At 43.1% G+C, this 26,730-nt stretch overlaps 1 pseudogene; it reads left to right on the top strand.

The window, feature by feature from the left end:
* Window positions 1–26,730, top strand: part of LOC130018792 (RNA-binding motif protein, X-linked 2-like) — a 61,174-nt pseudogene that overhangs the window by 20,222 nt on the left and 14,222 nt on the right.

The following is a 26,730-nucleotide window of genomic DNA, read 5'->3' as shown; positions in this document are numbered from 1 at the left end:
AAAAGATTTCCTACATGCCTGCTTGCTTTGCATGCAGCCCATCGGCTTAATCCCTGGCATCCCAGGACTCTGTCTCAGCATTTGATGTCTGGTATTTTGCTGACAGATACCAAGTGGTAAGTGTTTGTTATTTTGTTAATTCCCTGACTGGCAGATACTACTTGATAAGTTTCTTGAGGATTTGACTTGCATTACCCTGATCGTTCACTTGCCTGGAATATACTATTTCTTCGATATATGTTTCTTTCCTATTCTAGCTAGAGAACAACTCGGAAGTTAAGATGTTAACTTCTTCTGGAGAGGCTTGATCTGATTGGGTAAGACCCACGAGAATTTTAAGGTTACTTACTCATACAAGGGGATTTCTAGGATTGGATTGATTGAGAATCAGATATGATGCTTCCCGTGTCTATAGTCAACCCGGGTTTTTTCCATAGTATCTTTATAGTTGCCTGAATGCAGAGCCAAGAGTAAGCCCTGAGCACAGTGCGGGCTGTTCTGGGGTGAGATTCGTCCAAATCCAGAAGAGAACATTCTGTAACTTTCATGGGATTGGATGGAGTTCTAGTAAGTGAAAAGAATCACAAAGATGAAAGAGGTCATCGGGCAATCTCACTTATGGGAGTTGTAAGGAAAGAAGGTACCACTCAAGGACAGTAGAAAGAAGACCAGGAGGATTGGTCCATGGTTGGAAGCCTGCCTAGAAGTCTGGGGGATTGCAATATCTCCCTGGTTTTTTTTGCTTTATAATTTTATTAGATAGGATTTTTATGAGAGCATTTTACTATGATCTATTAGAAAATTCATGGGTTTTCCTACCTGTACCCATTTATTGTTAATGAGTTAAATGTGACTTTCGTGAGAAAGGTTTCTCACCTGTTCTGAATTTGATATTGTTGACTTAGATATGATTTCAGTGGGAAAAATTTCCTAAATACTTTAGATCCCTCGGATTTCTTACTATATGAATTTGATATTGTTGAATTCTACATGCCTTTCATGAGAAAATTTTAGTACGTGCTTTACATTGATAAGGTTTTTCATCAGAGTGACATCCATATTGGTGAATGAGATATGATTCTAGTGGGAAAGATTTCCTACATGCTTTACACCCCTAGAATTTTATACTGCATGTTTTTAATATTGCTGAATTCTGCATGACTTTCGTGTGAAAGTTTTGCTACCTGCTTTACATTTGAAAGGTTTATCTTCAGAGTGACTTCCATCTTGTTGAATTAGATGAGATTTCAGTGGGAAAGATTTCCTACATGCTTGCGTGCTTTGCATGCAGCTCATCGGTTTGATCCCTGGCATCCCAGTACTCTGTCTCAGCATTTGATGTTTAGTATTTTGCTGACAGATACCAAGTGATTAAGTGTTTGGTATTTTCTAAATACCTCCCTGGCAGATACCAAGTGATAGTTCTCTTGTGGTTTTGACTTGCATTTTCCTGATCTTTTCCTTGCCTGGGACATACTATTTTCCCAATATATTTTTCTGTCAGATTCTAGCAAGAAAACAACTTGGAAGATAAAAGTTAGCTTCATCTGGTGCGGCTTGATCTGATTGGGTAAGATCCACCAGACATTTGAGGCTAGTCACTTATACTTAAAAATTTATATGGCTGGAGCATATTAGATGCATACAGCAGATTAGATGCTTTCCTTCCTTGGGTCCAACTTGGTTTGATCCCCTGCACAGCAGATAATTTCCTGAGTACAGAGCAGTTGGGATCAGAATAGGGACCATTTGACAATGATGGTTGGAAGGGATTTCTCTGGATGGAGATGTGTTTTGAAATTGGGTAACTGACCAAACATGATGACCTCTCTGTATCGGTATTGGAAGCTGTAAACCCAATAGTTGAGAGAGAGAGACAAGATTAAATATGCCTGTCTACAGGAACACTTGGTGGCCCAGAATGTGTGGAGCTGGTAGAAGGGAAACTCAGGACATTGGTGGTGGTAAGTGTATTTGGTGAAAGGATGGATGTTGGAACATTGTATATCTGAAACCAGATCACGAAAAGTTTTTAACTATCTCACATATTCAGTTCAATTACTATGAATTAAATAATATAGGTATTATTATAAAATATACATACATATTTTAACTAAAAGTACAATGGTTAAGGGTGATCTGTACTTTGGTGCTTTCTAAAATGTACAATAACTTTGTACTTGAAAACTATATATGTTAATACTTTCATAACATGTTACTTTCAGTGCAATGAAAATGAAAGAAAAATGTAAAACCTCCACTGGTGGAGGTGGGCACTTTTCATTGGGAAGTTGTAATGTTGGTCGAGGGAAATGGAGACTATGGTCTGGACTGTGGTGTTTAAAGGTTATTTTCTGAAACGTTATCATTGACAATATTGTAAAATTGTAAATCTTTCTGAAATTAAAAAAAAGCATTTTATAGCAACTGTGCTCTCCCTGATTAATTGATGGCAATAAACAATCTGCTGTTCTGTGTATACAAAATACAAACCAAAAATCTTGACCACTGTATAGGTTAAAACTGTTGTAAGCACATTGCCTTCAATGTAATAAAAATTAAATTTTGTGTGTTTGTTTTGTTGCTTTTTGGGTCACACACAGCAATGCTCAGGGATTACTCCTGGCCCTGCACTCAGGAATGACTCCTGGCAGTCCTGAGGGGACCATATGTGATGCTGAGAATCGAACCTGGGTCAGCCATGGGCAAGGCAAACACCCTATCTGCTGTGCTTTTGCTCCAGCCCCGTAAAAATTAAATTTAAAAAACCCTACTGTTTCCTGTTATTACCTACATCTGCATAATTTTTTGTAGCTTTTTGCTCAGACCCAGAGATGCTCACGGATTACTTCTGGATCAGAACTCAGAAATTATTCCTGGCGGTACATGGTGGACCATATGGGATGCTGAGAATCAAACCCAGGTGGGCAGCATGCAAGGTAAATGCCCTATCCACTGTTATATGGCTCCGGACCCTGCATATATGTTTTTGCAGTAACACTGAGTTTGACACTTACTTACTGGATACTGCAGCCTCAGTGGATACTGTAGCCGCCTATCCCATCCCCAGGCCTCAGAAATATCCTGCTATTGCATAAAAATGCTATTAACCCTTAACACATGTTACACTTGGATCATGTAGGGCAGTGTTTTCTTAGGGGGCTTTCAAAAGTGGGGATATGGTGTAATACTTGGGGGAGGACTGGAGTATCAGAGATAGTGCACTCGCCTTGCATGATGTCCACTCAGGTTTGATCCACAGCATCCCAGATGGTCCCCTGAGCCTTGCCAAGAGTAATTCGTGAATACACAGCCAGGAGAAATCAATCAATATCACCAGGTGTGGACCCCAAAAGAAATCAATACAAAACAAAAAGTAGTGGGAACCCCCAGTAAGAAAATACGGATGGAAGGAGATATCATGGTCAGAAAACGGTTGAGAAACACTGATGTTGGGTTTCATCATAAATACCAAAATGTTTCTTATTAGAAGTTATATAATTTTTCTCTGTATAGTCAATAACCTGTGAACTGTTTCTATTTTTACCTGTTTGTAGGTATGAAACTTCACTTGGCTTAATTCAGGTTAACATAAACGTTAATCATCACAATTTACACTTGTTCGTGGAGGGGGCTGTTTCAGAGGTTTCCACTTTCCTCACTCTGGTATCACTGAAACTACAGGCCAAGGATCCACTTAGAATTTAACTCCCATCTGCCGACTCACTCCCACTTATGTATGGTGGACTTGAATATGGCTGCTGTGTAAGTCTGCGGGCCCGTTACAGGCCTCTTTTAGTTAGTTATTACTTGGCCCCTGTAAGCATCCAGTCTAACAGGAGCTATGAGGGTGGTTTTCAACCTCTATCTGTACTGATGAAAGCTCAGCACCTCTTACTTGCTCTCCATAGGTCTGTTTCCCCAGTATGCACACATTCAAGTAAGTGCCTATATGATTCACCTTGGGATAAGCAGCGGGGAATTCATCATTTCCACTTAGTACCCTTCCTCCTTGAGACCCTGTTACTTATCACAGATCTAAAAGGCTTTAAATGGAAACTAAGCAAGGAATTATGACTTTTCATTGGGAGGGCACCTTTGTGTAAACACCCTGCTTCCCCATTCTTCCCTCTCAGCTTGCAGATCTTGTGCTGTACTGTTTGTAACTCTGTCTCTATTCTTTCAAGGATCACCATGATGGTACTTAGCATCTCCCTAGATCTCTCTGGGTATAAACCCCTTAGCTGCCATTTGGACCTTGTGGTTCATTTTGGTATTTGGTGGACAAGGCGTTGGTCCTGGCTTGTAGTGGAAAAGCACCTTTATGTGGCATTTTATACTCTGGGTCCCTAGTTTGCTCACTGTTGGCTAGGACTTCTCATGGGCTTCAGAGATCCACATAGTTTTCACCCTGGTACCCTGGGGATTAAATCCTGTGTAGAATAACACTGCCACGGGGAGCTCAGGTTTATCTGGTCACACCCATCACAGTGCTCTCAAATCACTCCCATTCCTCTGTTTATCTGTAAATTCTTCTCTGTGCTCTCCTCCCCAGCCAGTTAATCACCTTTTCTCCCTAATCAGATTCTGTTAGCTTGTAAGATCAGATCCTTCTAAGGATACTGATCTTGTATTGTAATTTATGTCCTTTGCATAGTATACCTGAAAGCAATGTCCTTTCTGTATCGACACAGGAAGACAGTTAATATTATGTTTTGTAACTTGGGAGTTGATTGAGTCCAAATAATATTTACTCGTGGGCATCTGCCTTCTTGTCTCAGTTGCCCTTAGTTCCTAGCACCCCAAAAGCAGGGTCCCACCGAGGGACTTAATGGACCCAGGGCAAGCTATGGCATCGAAATGGGCCAGGCCAGAGCGCCACGATGCTCAACTATAAATTGAGGGCATGATCATAGACAAATGCTGTCATGATCCAAAAGTAAGTAACGACGAGACTAGGATCCTGCTGGGCTAGGAAGACTAACCTGGCCTGAGGACTCTAATACACACACATATATATATAGTGAGATGTCCTCAGGAAGAACCAAACTGTAAGTTTATTTCTTGGTGTGCTCATACAGAATGACATAATGACATTGCTATAATTATTAGAAGTAGACTTCCTACAACTATTTAAGTAGATTACAAGATGAGGAAAGAAAACACCCTTGTTGGGATCCCACCCTTGAGCTGATCTCCTAGTAATCTGGAATAAATCTCTTTAGATGAGATTTAATCCTTGAGTTAATCTCCTCCAGGAGTGGTCTTATCTCTCTTTGCTTATTTGTTAATGTTCAACACACCTTTGTGTCACCACCCTATGTGATTGCTATATAAACTAAGTCTGTAAGCTCCAAGGAAGTTTGGACTCAAGAGAGCAGAGACTGTGTTGAGGCTGAGGCTGAGGCCCGGGCAAAGGCTCAAGCTGAAGCGCAGGATCGGGCTCCAGAGCTTAGGCTCCAGAGGGCAGAATCAGAGGTGAGAGTGAAAATTGGAATAAACTACAATTGATACCGACCATCCTGGCCCTCGTTCGTTCCTTTGCCCGCCCATCGCCATCGACTTCCCTGAGGTGGGGACACGGCTTGAGACTACCGAATGCGGGCGGCAGGAAAGATAGAGCGCCCCTGGACCTTCTGTAAACACACAGTCCTGCATCCTGTTACATTGTTTTTGAAAAAAAGTTTTAACAACTTACTTATGTAAATCTCCTGCCCCCTGTTCCAAGCTGTCTCAGCCAGGAGTGGGAGAGGCTTGGAGGTGGGTGAGTTGAATTTCCCTTCCCGCCCCAAACAGAGCCCCACAGCCTCCTCTGTCCAGATCTCCAGGTTTTTAGTAGCGTGGTAGTCACAACCACAAACTGCCCCGTGCACAATGTAATCCCATCAATAACCAATACCCAGAGACTATAAAAAAAAGTTCCTGGAAGAGAGCAATGCAGAATCTCTTGCCCCTGTGCCAGGCTGTTTTCACCTGGGACCCTTAGCAGGAAGGTGGGTTGAGTTTCCCTCCCTGTCCTAAGCAGAGCCCTGGCAGCCAACAAACTCCAGAACCCAGCCACAACCATGTTCAAGGCCACTCTCCACTTGCTCAGGTGAGATCACCCATGAAGGAACCCTCAGAGGAACCCAGCTATGTGGGGCCCATGGCTGAAATCTCCAAGCCTGCTTGGATCGAGACTGGGCCCCCCTCCACCCAGATCCCCAGTTTTCCAGAAGCTTGGCAGCCACACCCACAGTTCGCCCCTGGTTCCATGTAATCTCATCAACAGCCAAGATCTAGAGAATATAAAATAAATCTCCCCCAAAAGAGCAACGCAGTTTTTCCTGGAGAGTGTGGCCGACCAGTGGACCAAAAGCTTGCATTCGGTGGACAGAGAGTAACTGTAAAAGTGATTAGAGGCCGCCCCAGAAGCCTCCGTCCTTCCCCGAGAGCCTGGCAAGCTAGCGAGAGTATCCTGCCCGCATGGGAGAGCCTGGCAAGCTCCCTGTGGCATATCGGATACGCCAAAAACAATAACGAGCCTCATTCCCCGTACCCTGAAAGAGCCTCCAGTTCGCCATTGAGCTATGCTAGCATGTGACAGGGATTAATGGAGTAATTACTGGTGCCTGCTCAAGCCAATCAATGATCAGCAGGATGACAAGTAACTGGTGTAAAATATGCAATTCAAAGGAGTTTAGCTTGATGCATCTCTGTGTGTTGGTGTCACTGTCTTCACATTAAAAAAAGATCTTGTAAGTTATAAAGGAACATGGAACAAGAAATGGCGAAAGTCATTGAAATTGAAGGTCTTGTTTGCATGAAAAGTGTAAGCAGTATTCTCATAAATCCTTCTATCAGAATGGTTTAAAAAACAGAATCCTGCATGTTGAGAAAGTGTCACGGTCTATGACTTCTTATTTTTCTGTTCCTGAAAGGGGGCTTTTTTTTTTAAATTTATTTATTTCTTTATTGAATCACCATGGGAAAGGTTACAAAGCTTTCATGTTTAGGTCTCAGTCATGCAAATATCAAGCACATTTCCCTTTCCCAAAACTTATTTTTTACCATGAAGAACCCCAATAAAACCCCACCCCCCACCCCTCCCAGTCCCTGTGGGGCAGATGAATTCTAGTTAACACTATCTGCTTTGATTAGATTCATTGTTTCAATAAAAGATTCACCACTATTATTAAGAGTTTACCCCCCCACCCCCGAATCAGACATGCTGACAAAGCATTGTGAAGTGATTTGCTTTCTACAGCTGGGTTCAAGAATTATATGTTGGTTTTGGATTTCCGCTATTTTACTTATTGACCCTGGAAGTATTTCTACTGAAAGTCAGATAGTTAAGAAATTGGTTTCTATGCTCTGGAGTCGTGGCCGTGCTGGAGAGCCGCTATTGGGGGGCAACTGGTGGCCTCGGTAGGGCGTGAAGGGCGGACCGAAACGCCCCCCTTCAAATGAGGTTTTAGTCGCCCCCAGTCCCCCAGCTGATACCTGCTGTCCACGAGGCTCCCATGCGGCCGCCATCTTTCTTTCCAGAGAGGAGAAGGCGAATGGGGCAACACCCTTTCCCCTCCGGACAGACCTGATGGCCTGGATCAACGCATAGTCCGTTCACTTTTCTGCTCCAAGCTGCCGGGTTCTGCATTAAGTCCTTGTGCTTCTGGGGCCGTGGCCATGCTGGAGAGCCGCTCGCGGGGGGCAACTGGTGACCTCGGTAGGGTGTGAAGGACGGACCGGAACGCCCCCCTTCCCATGAGGTTTTAGTCGCCCCCAGTCCCGAAAGGGGGCTTTTGATTGTGGGGAGAAACGCACCCCCAGCATCTTCTGCAATGAGGCAAGTGCTGGTTCTTACTAGGGCACAACAAATTGAGGCTGAGCAGGGTGCATGCAGAGCAGACATCCTCAGGCCTGGCCTCAGGACACCCCCCCCACCATGCCGTGTTTCAGAGTTTACCAACCAGATGACCTTGGCTTTGATGTAGCAGACCCATGATGTATTAAATATGGAGCATTACATCTCGGAGTTCCATTACTATTTTTGCACTTCTCTGGTGGTTCTACTTTGGCCATTTCTCCACTGTTGGAAATGAGAGCCAATTTGTGTGCTTTACAGAAACGCTCTCTTAGTCTTTTTTCTACTCCCGAACTGTCATCCATTTGCCATCACGCTAGTAGAGAGCATTAGTGCAACCATCACCATATTTATAGGCCTTATTCCTCCCATAGTTTTTCAAAATGGAATCAGCTCAACTGCAGGGCCAGCCTCTCTTTTCCCAGGTCATCCAAAGACATACTGAACAAGCTATCTTGGGCCTCTTGATTCCCACCCCAAAATGTGCTGTCTTAAAAGAAAATAATTTATTTTGTTTGGGATGAGGGTTGGTTTGGGGGTCACACTCCGCTCTGTTCTGCTCAGTTCTTAATTTTGGTTCTATATTTAGGGTGGTCACAGTACTGAGAAGACCATATGCAGTGCCGGGATTGAATGTGGGGTTGGCTATGTACAAGGAAAGCAATTTTTTTCACTATATATATTATATTTACAAACATAGTTCACAATAGTTCATTACAGAAATAGTTCATTACAGATAATATTCAAACACCAATCCCACCACCGAGCACCTTCCCACCACAGTATAGAGGTAAGTGTGTGAGGGTTGTTGTCTTTTATTCTGGAGCCATTTTAGCCCGAATATGAGAGAATGCAAGCAAGTATATTAGAAACCAAACAAACGTGTGATACTTTTCATAAGTAAGTGAGGTAGAATATATGAGGTCGCGTGGCCGCAAATGTGGCCGCACTCTCCAGGGAGGCAACTTAAGCCCTATCTTATCTCTCCGGCCCCTGAGCATAGTGCCTTTTTTCCCGAACATACATTGACTGAAGCATGCCAGAACCAGCTGTTGTCTTGGTCTCTCCTGCAACCATTTGTGCTAGTCCGGGATTCTCTGAGAATGGGATTCCAAAATGGGATTAGTCATGCTGGATTTAGGAAAACCTCTGGGAGAGGACCATGGGGGTGAGGAGCTAGAGCTGTAAGGTAGAGCTGTCAGACCGGACACAGCTTTCACCCTTGTGGCAAAATGAGGGGATAGCTGACGGGGTTGCAGGAAGGAAAAGCCAGACTGCAGTGAGGTGCTAAGAACTGGCAAATCAAATGTGTAAGGAGAGGCAATCCACCGTGGTCCTCGAGCATCCCATTGCATGTTCTTGGTATGAATCTTTATTCATTCATTCATTCATTCATTCATTCATTGCTTTTTGGGTCACACCAGGGATGCTCAGGGTTTACCCCTGTCTCTGCAGTCAGGAATCCCTCCTAGCAGTGCTCGAGGGACCATATGCGATGCTGGGAATTGAACCTGGATTGACCACGTGCAAGGCAAATGACCAACTCTCTGTGTCCCTAGTGTGGACCTTTAAAGGAAGATGTGATACGGAACATTTCCTGTAAGACAAGGTAGCATTTTGTGTTAGTAAGTCCTGAGAACAACCAGATATGGCCTGAAAACAATCAACAACAAAACCCAAACCCCCACAATATTGCATTACTTTTCACTCTATAATGAACATGCGTCAAAATGTTGTGTTTTCCATTTAGAATGGAGAACAGAACTTTGGGAATGATTGCAGACATGTAGGTTCTTTAAAGAAACCATTCAGTCTTAACTAATGCTTTGCTCTCATGCTTGTGAGAAACAGATAATACCATCCCATTCCATTCTCCTTAGTTTACGTTTAGAATTGGCTTTTGAAGAGATGTTTTTAATGACACTGATGATGCTTTTATTTATTTAGTTTATTTTTCTTTCTGGATCACTGCCGGGGATGCACAAGGGTTCCTCATGGATCTATACTATGGATTTACTCCTGGTGGTGCTTAGGGGCCCATATGGGATGCTTGAGATAGAATATGGGTCGGCTGCATGCAATGCAGACACCTGCAACCCCATAGCTCCAGCCTCCTGATGATGCCTTTCAATGAGAAAGGTGTTAACTAATTAACAGCAAAAAAATCCTTCATGATTATTAGTTTGACTGTCCAGTGTCTTTGAATTGTTATAAGTATACCATGGGATATAAGTCAATTATTTGTTTTAAAATGTGATGAGTTTCAGGATCAGAGAGATTGTACATTGAGTAAAGTGCTTGCCTTGCACGTCCAGGCATGATTCCTGAGTGCATATCTAGGAGCAAGCCCTGAGCACACATGGGTGTGGCCCTGCTATTTGCATCTTTTTTTAAATATACATTTAATTTACCATGTTTTGAGCATATAGTTGTAATATTTTAATTTGTACAAAGGCTCACTGCCTTACTTTGATTTTTGGGCCACACCTACCAGTGCTCAGAGCTTATTCCTGGCTCTGTATTCAGGGATCATTCCTGGTCGTACTCGGAAGAGCATATGAAATGCCGGGGACTGAACTCGGGATAGCTGTATGCAAGGCAAATGCCCTATCAGCCATGCTATCTCTCCGGCCCACCTTGACAAACTTTTTAATATCACGTTTAATAATCTTGTGAAAATTTTTGTTCTTTTAAATTTCACCTTGTTAATGATTTCCTTAGACCACAGTCCCCAAAATGGAAGCAGAAGATGCAAAAAAAAAAAAAAAACAGGTTCATAGAACCATAACTTGTCTTATTAAATTGCTTTTATGAAAGATCAAGTATGTGGAACCATCAGCACTATGAAGCTTATGTTCAATTATTTCCCTACAGTCTGACAACACTGGGCTGTATTCCTTTTTTTCCTCTGCAAGGTATATTGTGTTAACTTCAGGCTACTCTAATTTGCAGTTTTAATTGCGACTCGGCCATTTTTTCATTTTTAGTGCTTTTGTGTGTTTCTTTGTATTTAAGTAGTTCCTTCTCCAATAAATAATTGATCTACAGAATTGAGTTGTTGGGGGTGGGTGTTGAAAGGGAGGGTGTTAGGTTCCTTGCGGAGCTACACTGGTGGTGGGTGTCATGTTGAAGTTATGTGCATGAGAAACCATTATTAATAGTATTGTAAACCACAGAATATAAATCAATATATTTTTAAATGTGATCATTTTCAGGGTTAGAGAGATAGTACATCGAGCAAGGTGCTTGCCTTGCACCTCCAGGAGTGATTCCTCAGCACAAAGCTAGGAGGAAGCTCTGAGCATGGATGGGTGTGGCTCCCCCAAAAGTGATCAACTTGTATATTTTTTCAAATATACATTTTAATTTACCATGTTACAAGCATATGCTTGTAGCATATTAATTTGTATATCAAAATGCGATGTGCAAATAAATGTTACTTAAGCTAAATAATTATAAAATATAACTACGGGACCAGGCACATAGCTCAGTGAGAAAGCACTTGACTTGCATGTGTGAAGCTCTAGGCCCGATTCCTAGTACTGCAAAAGGTATAACGCAAAAAGTCTACAATTTATGTTCTGTATGTGATAAATAAGTTAGGGCAAGGATGAGTGTGTACATGAAGGCAACAATATGAGGCAGAATGGTTTACCATTCTCTTTCCTAACTCTGTCACAATTTTTGGAATATAGGTAGAGCATAGAGGAAAATTTGTTTTGAAATATCTCCTTAGAGAGTCTGATAAGTTGGGACCTATCTCTGCCCTAACTTCTTAGATAAACCTGGGGGATAAGAGTAGTTGAGTGAGAATCTTCTTGTGATATAAGAGAGAGGTGGTCAGCGGGGGAAGGAGGAGGAGATGAGAGAGAGAGTGGGTGGGGAAGAGAGAGATTAGAACGGTGTTTTCAGTGGTAAAGTTATTCCTGTCACTGAAAGCATTTTCCTAAAAATACTGCTTGTAGGAAAGTCTTTCATTTGCTCTGTGGTTTCTTGACTTCGTATTCTAGATGGCGCCTGAGTTATGTAAGGAGGCTTTAATTTTTGTCCTTGCTAGAGGTTGTGCGAGATTTGGTGACAGTGGCATCAGTTTGTAAAACACTTTGGAAAAAGCTGCTGAAACTAAATTTCATCATCTTAGATCCACGTTTCAGAGTGTTCTTTATTTCAGCATCTGTGAGCAAACCAAAAGAGATCTAAGGTCATTTATTGGGTTTTCCAACAGAGCTGTCAGGCTAGGGGGGATTGATAATTTAGAGTGAAAAAAAAGTATTGATGTAATGACGGAGGTTTAAATTTTTTTTAATTTTTAAAAATTTTATTAAAGAGCTAGGATTTACAATGTTACTGATAGTTGAGTTTTAGGCATACAATAATTCTACACCAATTCCTGCATCAGTGTCACTTCTCTCCACCAGTGTTCATAGATTCCCTCCCCAGCCCAATCCCCACTCCATCCCTGATTGTCGACTTGATAGGCACATTACAAAAGTTTCCGTGATTGTCACTTAGATCTCATGTTTTCAGTTATATTGAATCTATGTTTTGGAGATAAGGCTGTATCCCTCACTCGTATCACTGGTATAACTGAAGCCCTGATGCCTTTTCACCCATTACTTCCCCTTTCGTTCTTCATTTCTTGCCTTCTCTGTACTTCTCCTCTCTAAACACTGGGGCAAGGGTCACCTAGGCAACCCCCTTTTACAACAATACATTTCCTCATCCAGTGTTCTATATACCACAGACAAGTGAGCTCACAGTGTATTTGTTTTTCTTCTTCTGGCTTACTTCGTTCAGCAAGGTGTCTTCCAGCTCTAACCAAGTAGCAGAAGTTGCATGATTTCATCATTCCTTGGAGCTGCAAAGTATTCCATTGTGGATTAAAGTGTTATTATGGGGACTTTAGAAATAGTATAGTGGGTAGGGTACTTATATTACATTTGGTCAACACGGGTTTCATCCCTGGCACACCACATTCCCCGGTCTGCCAGAAGTAAGTCCTGAATACTGCTTGTTGTGGCCACAAAACAAAACAAAAATTTTATTATGAAGTGAAAACAATTCTATTTGCATTTATCTCTCCATACATATAAATATAGGTGTATGATGCGTACATATAAAATCGCAATATTTATTAAATCTGTCTTTCAACACTTGCCAAGCTACTTGTGTCAAATATGAAGGGTTTGGGGCCATATCTGGTGCTCCACTGGTCTATTTACATCTTAGTTTTATTTTGTGAATTTCCACTACAATGAAATTACAACTATTGCTGATATCTTCTGATTAGAATTAGTAATGAATACATTTGTAAGGTCAATAAATGACTATCATGTATCAGTGGCCATACTATTATTTCCTACCAAATATAAGAAACCTGAGTTCACTGTATCACTGTCATCTGTTCATCAATTTTCTCGAGCAGGCACCAGTAACGTCTCCTTCTTCCTAGCCCTGAGATTTTGAAAAGTGCCACATTCGAGGCTCTTTCAGGGTCAGGGGAATGAAACCCATCATTGTTACTGGGTTTTGGCATATTGAATACGCCACAGTGTGTTTGCCAAACTCTGTATATAATAAACATATAATTCAGTATATCACTTGGTGGAGTTCATTATTGTATATTATCTCTCAAGCTCCATGTTATTTTTATAGTTCAAACTTGCAATGTCTAAAAACATATAATTAAGACTGTCACTTTTATTTACTTAAGAGTGGAACTTTTATAATACTCTTTTTTTTTTTTTTTGCTTTTTGGGACCCACCCGGTGATGCACAGGGGTTACTCCTGGCTCTGCACTCAGGAATTACTCCTGGCAGTGTTCAGGGGGACCATATGGGATGCTGGGAATCAAACCAGGTTTGGCCATGTTCAAGGGAAACACCCTATCTGCTGTGCTATCTTTCCAGCCCTCTTTTATCATTTTTACAAGTAGCAATGTTGCATTAATTGTACTCAAATGGTTTGGCTGAAGTTGTTTTAAAAATTTTACTTGTTTTTTTCATTATTATCACTCTCAGGCCATAGGAAAAGTAATAAATGCAAACATTGTTCTAACTATAATATTTGCTTATTACAATAATCTCACTTGTAGTAATAAAAACTCACTACAGAGTGGGTCTGAAGACTCAGCAGGACCATTTTAAATCAGATCTGAACCAGCATTTAATCCTGTCTTCACATTTCTATTTCCTAGCAAGCCTAACAATAAAACTCTGTGACCTTGAACTCTAGGCTCAACGGGACCTGGAGCAAAGATCCTCTGCCCACTTTCCCCAGTCTCTGGTGAGCCAGAGGTCATGTCCATTAGCCACCTCCTGCTGGCGCAAGATAATCGTGTCATCGGCCACCGTCCAGATCAGGCCCCCATAACCATGCCACCTGACTCACGCCAGGCTGTTTCAAATGGGGTGTGCCAGAGCAGGGTGGGTGAGAACCCTCCCCACCCCAAGGGACCCAGCTCCAGCAGCCAAAACCTCCACAACCTAACCATGGCACGCTCAAGGCCGCGCCTCACGTATGAGTGAAGTCCTACAGAACACCCAGGCATTGCGGAACTCTGTGAACTTAGACTCTCGGCTTAACAAAACCAGGATCTCCACAGTTCCTCTGGCTGCTTTGCCCAGTCTGTCAAGGCAGGGGTCACACCCATACGCCACCTCCTGGAGGTGCTAGATAATCTAGTCTTCAGACTCTGTCCAGATCACATGGCTGCTTCTCCCGAATGGGAGCATTACATGAGGCCCCCATAACCATGCCACCTGAATCACGCCAGGCTGTTTCACATGGGGTGCGCCAGAGCAGGGTGGGTGAGAACCCTCCCCGCCCCAAGGGACCCAGCTCCGGCAGCCAAAATCCTTCACTGCCCAACCGCCACAATGCTCAAGGCCGTTCCCCATGCGCTGTGGCCTAGCCTCACATACGAATGAACATATTCCTGGACACATTATAAAACACTCCCTACTCATTCTCCATAATTATCACACCACACCACATTTGATGGCTTCAGATATTAGGCAACAAATCATAGATGGAAATTATGTATATGCATATATACATATTTTTAGATATATATACCAAAGCTCACATCACCCAAACTTTAAAAACATGTTAGTGATATCCTATAGAATGTCTTAATGGGTCCTGCCAAAATAGAACAATCTTCACACTGTTTCCTATATGGACACTTTGTTGTAACCATGTTTGTAGGATAACATTGGTTTGTTCTTTCTCCCTTGCCACAGGGAACTTAGGTTTATCGGGTTACACTCATCACAGTGCTCCCGAGTCACTCCCATTCCTCTGGGTTTATCTGTAAACTCTTCTCTGTGCTCTCCTCCCCAACGGGTTAATCACCTTTTCCCCTAATCAGATTCTGTTAACTTGTATGGTCAGATCTTTCTAAGGATGTTGAATTTGTAAGTTAAACATTGCTTTTCGCGATCCTTTACACACTTTACTTTTTTTTGCTTTTTGGATCACACCCAGCGATGCTCAGGGGTTATTCCTGGCTCTGCACTCAGGAATTACTTCTGGAGGTGCTTGGGGGACCATATGGGATGCCAGGGATTGAACCCAGGTCGGCTGCGTGCAAGGCAGATGCCCTACCCGCTATGCTATTGCTCCAGCCCCGATTGCACAGTTTACTTTTAAGCTTACTTTTAAGCAATGCCCTTTTTGTATGGACACAGGGAGACATTTAATATTATGCTTTTGTAACTTGGGAGTTAATTGACTCCAAATAGTCTTCACTCCCGGACACTGCTTTCTAGACTTAAGCCTCAGTTGCCCTTAATTCCTAGCACTCTAAAAGCAGGGTCCAGACGAGGGATTGAACGGACTCAGCGCAAGCTGTGAGTTACCCTGACGTTAGGGGAGAATTTATCATCTTGCCTTTACTCATTTTAGAAACGCTGTGCAATTCTTGGCTGATGATTATTTCCTTGCATCTCGTCAACCTCTTGCTTTCACGGACACATCCCATCAAACAACCAAGCAACCCACTCTAATCCCCTGTTTCTCTTATAATGATCTTTGTAATTACAACATTGAGCCCACCTGGGAAGTCCAGGCAACTCTCCCCACCAAAAGAATCTTAATCACATCTGCAAAGCTCCTTTTGCCAACATAATTACAGGTTCCAGGGATTAGAACATGTATACCTTTGTTTTATTGTGGTTTTAGTTTGGGTCACACCTGATGGTACACAGACTTACTTGTATATCTGTGCTCAGAGATCACTTGCAAGGGTCTTAGAGATGATATGGGGTGCTGAGAAACAAAACCCAGTGGGCCACAAGAAAGGTAAGTGCGCTTCCCACCGTACTATGTCTTCAGATCCTGGACATATGTATATTTGGGATACTTCCATTCACCTTATCATCACCAAGCTTATGCTAAGTTGACAGCAAAAAATTCATTGGACAAAAAGTAACAACGAGATTTTTATGAGGGGCGAATTTGGGCTACACTCTGCACTATCACCCCAGGACTAAAAATTGTATTCTATACAAACCTTTGCCATTCCTTTCTAGTTGGTTAACCTTAGATAACTCCTTTCATCTCTTCAAGAATCAGTTTCTTCATGTGGAATCTGTGGATAACAGAAACACCTAGCTCAGACGGTGTGACTTGAACCTCGAACGTTCTTTGTTGTAAGTACAGTAACCATCACAGAGCAGGTGTAAGTGTTTGATAAGCATAAGGGTTTGATAGGCTTTTTTCCCACTACACACACTGAGCACAGCTTAGCCCTTTGGCCTACAAGAGGCTATGTGCTTGATGGCATGTTTGGGAGCTTAAGATGGGATGAATCCTTTGTTTTCAGCAAAACAGTGGAACCTTAAACACCTGAACCCATGACTGTTTGAATGCTTGTAGGGAAAGAAGCTTTGGAACAGAGCCAGCTTTCTCTTATTTCTCTACAAAAGAGAGTTCCCCTAATATCTGAGGGGGCTAATGCCACCAGAATTCCAATAAGTCATCTGGTTCAAATTCAGACTCAGGCATCACAGCACCTAGCACTAAGCAGAATTATAATGGATCAGTGCAAGGCCCACACACACTTGCCTCACACCCAAATATTTGATCTTACACAAAGAGAGATATGAAGATATAGATTAAGTTAAAACATTTTAAGACCGGGGTATTTCATGGATTACACAGGAAGTCCCACTGAAATCACAGGGGTTCTTGAAAGAGCGAGACAAGAAATAGATTACCGATACGGAGAGGCCATTATGTTTGGTCAGTTACCCAATTTCAAAACATCTCCATCGAGAGCAATCCCTTCCAAACATCATTGTCAAAAAGGTCCCTATTCTGATCCAAACTGCTCTGCACTCAGGAAATTATCTGCTGTGCAGGGATCAAACCCAGTTTGCCCCAAGGAAGGAAAGCATCTAATTTAATGTACTATTGCTCCAGCCATATAAATTTTTAAGTGTAAGTGACTAACCTCAAAAATCTGGTGGATCTAACCCAATAGATCAAACTCACAAGATGAAGCTAACTTCTTTTCTTACGAGTTGTTTTCTTGCTAGAATCTGACAGAAAAACATATCGGGAAAATAGTATGTCCCAGGCAAAAAAATATTAGGAAAATGCAAGTTAAAACCACAAGAGTCTTATCCCTTGGTATATGCCAGTAAGGTATTAACAAAATACCAAACACTTATCACTGGGTACCTGTCAGCAAAATACCAAACATCACATGCTGGGACAGAATACTGGGATGCCAGGGATCAAACAGATTGGCTGCATGCAAGGCAAGCAAGCATGTAGGAAATCTTTCCCACTGAAATCATATAGAAGTCAACAATATCGAAGTCACTCCGACGAATAACCTTATAAATGTAAAGCAGGTACTAAGACTTTGGTATAAAAGTCATGTAGAATTCAGCAATATCAAATGCAATATCAAATATAGTAAGAAATCCTAGGGGTGTAAAGCATGTCGGAAATCTTTTCCACTAGAATCATACGGAGTTCAACAATATGGGAGTCACCTTACAAATGTAAAGCAGGTAGGAAAACTTGCTCATGAAATTCCTGTAGAATTCATAAATATCAAATTCATAGAATAATAAATCCGAGGGGTTTAAAGCATGTAGTAAATCTTTCCCACTGAAATCATATCTAACTCAAGAATATCGAAATCGAACAGGTGAGAAACCTTTCTCACTTAAAGTGACATCTAAGTCAACAATATTAAATTCATACAGGTAACAGTCCCTATTAATCGTCACGGAGGAGGTAGGAAAATGTTCTTACAAAGGAATATGTAATTCCGTTAAAATACCCAAAGAGGGAGACATTGGGAATCGCCCAGTCCTTGAGGTAGGCTTGCAACCATGGAATAATCCTCCTGGTCTTCTTTCCACTGTCCTAGGGTGGTACTTTGTTTCCTTACACCTCACATAGGTGAGACTGACCGATGAGCCCTTTGTTCTTTCTGATTCTCTTCACTTATCAGAAGTCCATCCAATCCCATGCAATTTACAGCATTTTCTCTTCTGGATTTGGATCAATTCCACTCCGGTCCAGCACACAATCTGCTCAGGGCTTACTCTTGGCTCTGCACTCAGGCAACTATACGGATGCCAGGGATCATACCTGGTCGACCACATAGAAGGAAAGCATCTTACCTGATGCACAATTGCCCCAGCCCTAGAAGTACTTAAGTATAAGTTAGTAACCTCAAAATTCTAGTGGGTCTAACCAATCCTGTGAAGCCTCTCCAGAAGAAGCTAACTTCTTGACTTCCGAGTTGTTTTCTTGCTAGAATCTGACACATATATATTTATCAGGTAAATAGTATATTCCAGGCAAGTGAAAATCAGGGTAATGCAAGTGAAAACTGCAAGAAGCTTATCAATTGGTATCTGCCACAAGGGTATTACCAAAATACCAAACACTTATCTCTTGGCATCTCTCAGCAAAATATGAAACATCAAATGCTGAGACAGAGTACTGGGATGCCAGGGATAAAACCAATTGGCTACATGCAAGGCAAGCAAACATATAAGAAATCTTTCCCACTGAAAAAAACATTTAACTCAACCATATCGAAGTCACTCTGAAGATAAACATTTCAAATGTAAAGCAGGTAGCAAAACGTTCACAAGCAAGTCATGCAGAATTCAGTAATATCAAATTCATATAGTATGAAATCCTAATGGTGTAAAGCATGTAGGAAATCTCTCCCACTAGTATCATATCTAATTCAACAATATGGAAGTCACTCTGATGAAAAACCTTATCAATGTAAAGCAGGTAGTAAAACTCTCCCTCGAAAGTCATGTAGAATTCAATAATATAAACTTCATCACTGTCACTGTCCTCCCGTTGTTCGACTATTTGTTCCAGCAGGCCTAGTAACATTGTGAGATTGTTTACTGTGTTTGGCATATCGAATATGTCACGGGTAGCTTGCCATGCTTTGCTGTGAGGGCGAGATACTCTAGGTAACTTGCCGGGCTCTCCGAGAGGGGTTGAGCAATCGAACTCAAGTTGGCCATTTTTGCTGCGTGCAAGGCAAACGCCTGAACTGTTGTGCTATCGAAATCAGAGGGGATGTAAAGTATGTAGGAAATTTTTCCTATGAAACAAATCAAATTCAACAACATCGAAGTCACTCTGAAGACAAATCTTTCAAATATAAAGCAGGTAGCAAAACTTTCATGCAGAGTTCAGCAATATCAAATTCATACAGTATGAAATCCTAGGGATGTAAAGTATGTCGGAAATCTTTCCCACTAGAATCATATCTAATTCAACAATATGGAACTCACTCTGATGGAAAACCTTATAAATGTAATGCAGGTAGTAGAACTTTCTAACAACAGTCATGTAGAACTCAACAATATCACATTCACACGGTAAGAAATCTGAGGGGTGTATCGCATGTAGTAAATATTTCCCACTGAAATCATATCTAACTCACCAATATCGAAGTTGGACAGGTGAGAATCCATTCTCACTAAAGTCACATCTACGTCCACAATCAGGAACAAACCCCATGAATGTTCAAGGAGGAGGTAGGAAAATCCTCTCACAAAAATCATATCTATTTCAATTAAAATAAAAAACCAAAAAGGGAGACGTTGGAATCCCCCAGCCCTCAAGGCAGGCTTCCAAACATGGAACAACCCTCCTGGTCTTCTTTCTACTGTTCTTGTGTGGTACTTTGTTGCCTTACACCTCACATTGGTGAGATTGCCTAATGAACCCTTTGTTCTTTCTGTGTCTCTCGACTTGCCAGAACTCCATCCAATCACATCCAAGTTACAGCATTTTCTCTTTTGGACTTGGAGCAATCCTACCCCGGCCTAGCACCCCACAGTGCTCTGGGCTTACTCTTGGCTCTGCACTCAGGCAACTATACGAATGCCAGGGATCAAACCAGGCTGACCACATACAAGGTAAGCATCTTACCTGCTGCACAATCGTTCTAGCCCTAGAAATATTAAGTATAAGAGTCAAAAACCTAGTGGGTCTTACCGAATCAAATCAAGCCTCTCCAGATGAAGCCAACTCCTTGTCTTCTGAGTATTTTAATAGCTAGAATCTTACAGACATGTATATCCTAGGTAAGGAACCTATCGGGAAAATGCAGGTCAAAACCACAAGGAGCTTGGTATTTATCAGCAAGGTATCTGTTACCAAGAATATTGAAGTGACAGGGATCTAACCTGGTGGCCACATGCAAGGCAAGGAAACATCTTACACTGCTGTAATATGGTCCCAACCTTAACAGTATTTACGTTTACATTACTTACCTCAATACGTATAAGTGACTACCTCAATTATCTGTTGGGTCTTACCAAACACATCAAGCCTTTCCAGATGAAACTTACACCAATTCTTTAGAGTTGGTTCCTTTCTAGAATCTGACAGACACATACATAGAAAAAATTGTATATCCTAGGCAAGGAAGATTCAAATGACAATTTCCTATATCAGGAAAATGCAAATCAAATAAATAATAAGTTTATCGGTAATCAACTCTATTAACAAAATAACAAACAACAAATGCTAAATGAGATCTATTCCTGGGAGATGACTCAGAAAGCTGCAGGATGGCATCCTTTGAGGAAGGCCCATTGTCGATCTCTGGAACCATATCGACTTGTCTCGCACATATAATGCTCTGTCTGCCCTCATGAGGCCATTCTGAACGAAGTTCTATATTGATCCCCAGTCTCACTAAAATTGTATCCAAATCAACAATATGGAATTCATACAGGTTACAAACCCTATGAAGGAATGCAGGAAATCTAACTCACTAAAATGATATCAAATTCAGCAATACAGAATTCAAACAGGTGAGAAATCCTATGGATTGTAAAGAATGTAAGAGGACATTCTCAATCAAATATGTTCACACTCACATGAAGAATTCATGCGGGAGAGAAATCTGTTGAAGGAAAAAATTCATTTGCAAAAAAGTTGTCCCGAGTCACTGTAAATCTCAAGCAGGAAATAAACCTTATAAATGTAAAGAATGGATGAAAACTTTTTACTGGAAATCAGACCTTCAAGGCTGCAGCAATACTACAGCGGGTAGGGAGTTTGCCTTGCACGCAGCTGACCGAGGTTTGATTCCTAGTATCCCAATATGGTCCCCTGAGCACCGCCAGGGGCGATTCCTGAGTACAGAGCCAAGAGTAACCCTTGTGCATTGCCGGGTATGACCCAGAAAGAAAAAATAAAAGAATATAGGACAAGAGTTTCTGTGAAATTAAACTTCACTGAACATGAAGAGATCTGACAAAGGAGATAAAGCCTCTGAGCATGGAATGTACATAAAGATTCAACGTGAAATCAAATTTCACTGAACATGAAAAGTATTCACAAAGGAAAAAAATCCAATGACTGTACACAATATATATATCGGAGGGATGGGGGCCTGCTTAGGGACTGCCCAAACCCTGCAAAACCTTCACCATGCCATTGGCAGGACCTCATTGCCTTGGTATGAAGCCTCTCCTGCAAATTAACTTACTGAATATTCAGGTATACTTGTCCTTGTGATTGAAATTCCAAGGCTTTCTCAGAGTCAGTATGGGCTACCTGTGCTCCCCTTCCTGTACTTCTAGAAGCCCAGGTACTCAGGCCTATGATTCACCTCTGCCACATGTAAGCTCATCTACTTAGAGTACTCTACTCTACTTTATGAACCCTTGAAACAGACTCATAAATAGATCTCAAAAGAGGACAACCAACCGCCAATAATCCTCCGGACACCCAAGCATGCCTGAGACATCAGGGTCACCTGAAGGATGGGAGGCCAGCTCGGGGAACTCCCAAACACAACCCCAGTAGCGCCTTGCTCCCATTCTGGGAGAACATCAAATAGCATTTGCAAGATCTTAAAGGGAACTTCAACACCCAGAACCTCCAGAAAAAAGAATTTTCCAGGGGAAAAAATGACCAGAGCCAAGACTGCTCTGTGAGAGTTTCAATTACTGAGCCCCCTTTGCGGTGCCCACACAGACTCTGAGAGCTTCCTTCTTAGAGGCCTCCCAGGACCGTCTGACCCTGATGGATGTTTGTCCGGTGACCATGAACAGGCAGGCAGATACTTGCGCAAAACTGGACTTATCTATAGATATCCCCAGGTTGCAGCTGCTGCCATAAGACCCTTTAATGTACAGATGTTTACCTTGAATGCTATGTAAAGTTCTTGTTGCTGACCTTACCATGTATGATTATATTGCTTCTGCTTGTGACTGGGCCGCTCCGGATCCTATATAACAGCCTGTAGCACTCAATAAAGTCTTTCCCTTTTCCTCTCTGTTTCTACACTGCACTCTGTCTCGTGTCTTCTGTTCATTCGGTCGGTCCCTCCTTGCACCTACGGATCCTAGGGCCACATCTGCGGGCCGGAGGATTGGTCTGGAGGGCCCCCCTGCACATGTACTAATTTCCTTCTGCCCCTATATAATCACTGCTTACCATGAATAAAGTTGTATACTGACCACCAGACGTTAGTCTGTGTCTTTTGACCATCCGTCGATAGTCTAATTTGCCTACCAGCTCCATACACCAGGTAACCGTACAGCCTGACAGTTCACCTGTGTTCAACCCAGGTCCACCATGTGCAAGGCTCACACCCTATCCACTTAACTTTTGCTCCAAAGAAGCCTTGTTTTAATACTTATCATCATGATTTCCTAAGATATCTCCTGAAATATGCTGCAGTGCTTCCCAGTGCCAGAGATTAGTAAACACCATAGGCACACCGCCAGAGCATTTTGTGGAGCAGAAGTCCCATTTATTCTCAGTATATTTTTACAAGTTTCTGGAAAACAATCTCTTGGGAATTTCCAGACTACTGTTCTGGTCTTTAGTTTTTCAAACCTTAACAAATTTAACATGGACCAAAAACAGACGGCCGCTCCCCAGAGAACATAGAGTGGAGGGTGAGCAAAATAGGGTAAGGGGCTTAAGGGATGCACTTTCCTTTCAAACGACACCATTATAGAGAATCCCTATTAACCGTGCAGCTCAATTCTCCCCTGTAGGCACTATGATCCTCCCCAAAGTATTCTACAGATGTTCTGTAGTGTTCATTAAAACTCCATGATTCTTCAGAGACCCAGAACAAAGTTTAAGGACATCTGTTAAGGGACCTACAGAACAAATTCTGAATACACAGTAAGTGTTCTAAGGAAAGAGAACATGCAAGAACATGCAAGTGTCCATCTCCTGACACTGAACAGGACAAAACCCAGAGCAATTAAAAGAGTGTGGCCCTTAACTGTAAACATCTAGTCAGAAACAACCAATCTGGTGAAGATAGCTTTTAAAAAAATTTATATTAGTGACAAACCATGAGGTACAGTTGTAGACAAAGATAGCTTTGACAGGGAAGAAAGGGTAACCCCAGCTGGTTCTGTCAGAGCTCACAGGCAGTGGGGATGGCACAAAAGTGAATCGAAAGACTCACTCTCAACGTGCAAAACTCAAAATGGGGAAATAGATCAGATCCCTGCCACACCAAGGAAAGATGACAGCCTTAGAGATTCAACCACTAATAGCCAGGTATATAAACACGGACAAGTACTTGAGAGGAAATTCTGAAGATGTGCTTGTAAAGTGGCAGTCAAAAAACCCATGACTTTTGTATAAATAAATAATGAAATAAAAGAGGGAGAAATTGAAAAAATAATCCAAGTACCCAGTAGCTTAACAAAAGAGAAATCCCAATACAAGGAAAGCTACGAAACATTATTTAAATGAAGGATGCCAGGGTTAAGAAACACATTCCTTGCTTATAAATCAGGACGACAAATACTGTCAAAATGGAAATACTCTCCAAAGCACTATAAAATTTAATGCAATCCCAAAACATATCAGTTAAACATCCATGAAATTCATTTGGAAAACTCCCCCCAAGTAGTCAAAGCAACCCTAGGGGAAAAACATGGGAAGCATCACATTCCAACTTCAAAGTCTACTACAAATCTGTAAAAAGGTAAAGGTAAAGACCCTCCGTTGATCGTCGATTTGCTCGAGCGGGCCCAGTAACGTCTCCATTGGAGACTTTGTTGTTACTGTGTTTGGCATATCGAATACTCTCGGTAGCTTGCCGGGCTCTCCGAGAGGGGCAGAGGAATCGAACTCGGCTCGGCCATGTTGGCCGCTTGTAAGGCGAACGCCCTACCCGCTGTGATATTGCTCCACCCACTACAAATCTGTAGTAATTAAAATCAAATGGGACTGGAATAAGGAAAAACTCTCAGATCAATTGAAAAGAATTGAAAATTCAGAGAGCTAAAAGAAAAAAAAGGAAGAGAGACCACAAATGTCCCAAAAACAATAGAAATGAGATCTGCCTATATGGCCCCAGGAGTAATTCCTGAGTGCACAAGCCAGGAGTAACCGCTGTGAAACGCTGGATGTGACCCAAAAAGTAAAAAATTTAAAAATTAAAAATAAAGGAAACTGTACAACATTTAAAAAAAGAGGAGGACGGGGATGGTGCGATCAGGGAGGGGGGGAGGGGGAGAGGAGGGTAAGAGGAGGGGGAGAGCAGAGCAAGGAGAGGCAGAGAGGAAGACCAGGTAAAGCCACGTGGACATTAAGAGCAGAGGGAGAAGAGGGGAGAGGAGAATGAGAAAGGAAATGGGGAGGGGGAAGAGAAAAAGGGAATGGGAGGGGGAGACGGAGGGGGAAAAAATCAAAACTGTCCGCGTGAGACACGTCCCGGTTCTAGTGCGCATGCGTTGCTCGCGTGAAGGCCCGACGTGCCTAATCTCTTCCGGTTTGAACGATCTCTTCCGGGGGAGCTCCAGTCCAATGGGATTGCGCGCTGAAGCCAGGCGACCGTTAAACGGCTTTTTCCGGGGGTCGTTACATGGGCATCTTGCAGCGGGAACCGGTGGAAGATGAAGTAAGCTCCGGCTGTCCTCCGTGGAGTGTGGGAGTTCGGGGCTGGAGGATTGGGATGCGGGGCGGGAGGAGCTGAGGGAAGGGGCTGGGGGAGAAGCGTCCGAGGAGGCGGGGGTTGCGAAGTCCGGACAGCGCCGAGACTCTTCCAGGGGAGCCCTAGTTGGGCGCTCTCGGTCGCCTGGCCGTTTCTTTACTCTGCGGCAACTTTCGCAGCCCGTTGACGAAAGTGAAGTTAATCAACGAGGTCAAGGAGCGAGAGGTCCAGCTGGGGGTGGCGGAGAAGGTGTCCTGGCACTCCGAGTACAAGGACAGCAGCGCCTGGATCTTCTTGGGTGAGTTCTGCCGTGGTGCGCCTCGGGTTCCCCGCCGCTGGGCTTTCCAGGGAGGGTTTCAGCCTTCCACCTCTCTTCTCCCTGGCTCTCGCGCCGCCCCCCCCCCCCACCCCCTCCTCGTTTAGGTGACACCCAGCGATGGTCAGGCGTCACTCCGGGCTCTGCATTCAGCAGTTCCTTCTGGCGGTGCTCACAGAACCTATGGGATGGTCCAGGGATGGTGCCAGGGATCGAACCTGGGTCAGCCTCATGCAAGACGATTGCCCTACCCGCTACACGAGCGCTCCAGTCCTGCTGGCATGTATTTCTGCTTCTTATCTTGGGGGCCACACCGGGCAGTTCTCCTGGGTTTCTCCTGGCTCAATGCACGGTGTCTGGGGAATATATGGTATGCCAGAGATGGGACCCACGATTTTGGCCACGGTCACGGCAAGCGCCGTACCCACGGTACTATTTCTCCGGCACCCTTATTTCTGTTCTTTTTCCAGGTTTTCATTTTTTCCCTCCTTTTCACACCCCCCATTCCCTCTTTCTCTTCCCACTCCCCCTTTCCTTTCTCATCCCCTCTCCTCTTTTCTCCCCTCCCCTTCATGTCCACTTCCCACTCCCCTGTCCTCCTCTCCGCCTCTCCTTGCTCTCCTCTCCCCCTCCCCGTGCTCTCCGAGTCTTCTTTCCACTCCCCCTGCTCTCCCCATCCCCTTTCCTCCTCTTTTTTTAACGTTGTACAGTTTTCTTTATTTTTAATTTTTTTAATTTTTCGGTCACACTCGGCCTTGCACATGTGTCACTCCTGGCTTCTGCACTCAGGAATTACTCCTGGGGCCATATAAGATGCTGGGAATCAAACCGGGTTGGCCACGTGCAAGGCGTTTGCCCTACCTGTGCTATCGCTCAAGTCCCTGTCCTCCTCTTACCCTTCTCATCCTCTAGTAATCCTCTCCCTTGTTCCTTTTTCCCTTCCCCTTCTCCCCATCATCCTCTTTCCCTCTCCTCTTCCCCTTCTCTCCCCTCCTCCTCTTCCCCTTCCCTTCCCCGATTTTCTCTCTCCCACTTGCCTTTCCCATGCCTCTCTTCCCCCCACTTCTTCCCTCTCCCCTTATTCCTCCACCTTCCCCTTTTTTGCCTTCCTCCACCCCTCCCACCTCTCCCCCTTTTCT

Source organism: Sorex fumeus, unplaced genomic scaffold, assembly GCF_029834395.1.
Source record: "Sorex fumeus unplaced genomic scaffold, SorFum_2.1 ptg000268l, whole genome shotgun sequence".
Classification (NCBI taxonomy): Eukaryota; Metazoa; Chordata; class Mammalia; order Eulipotyphla; family Soricidae; genus Sorex; species Sorex fumeus.
This window is presented reverse-complemented; position numbering and strand designations above follow the sequence as displayed.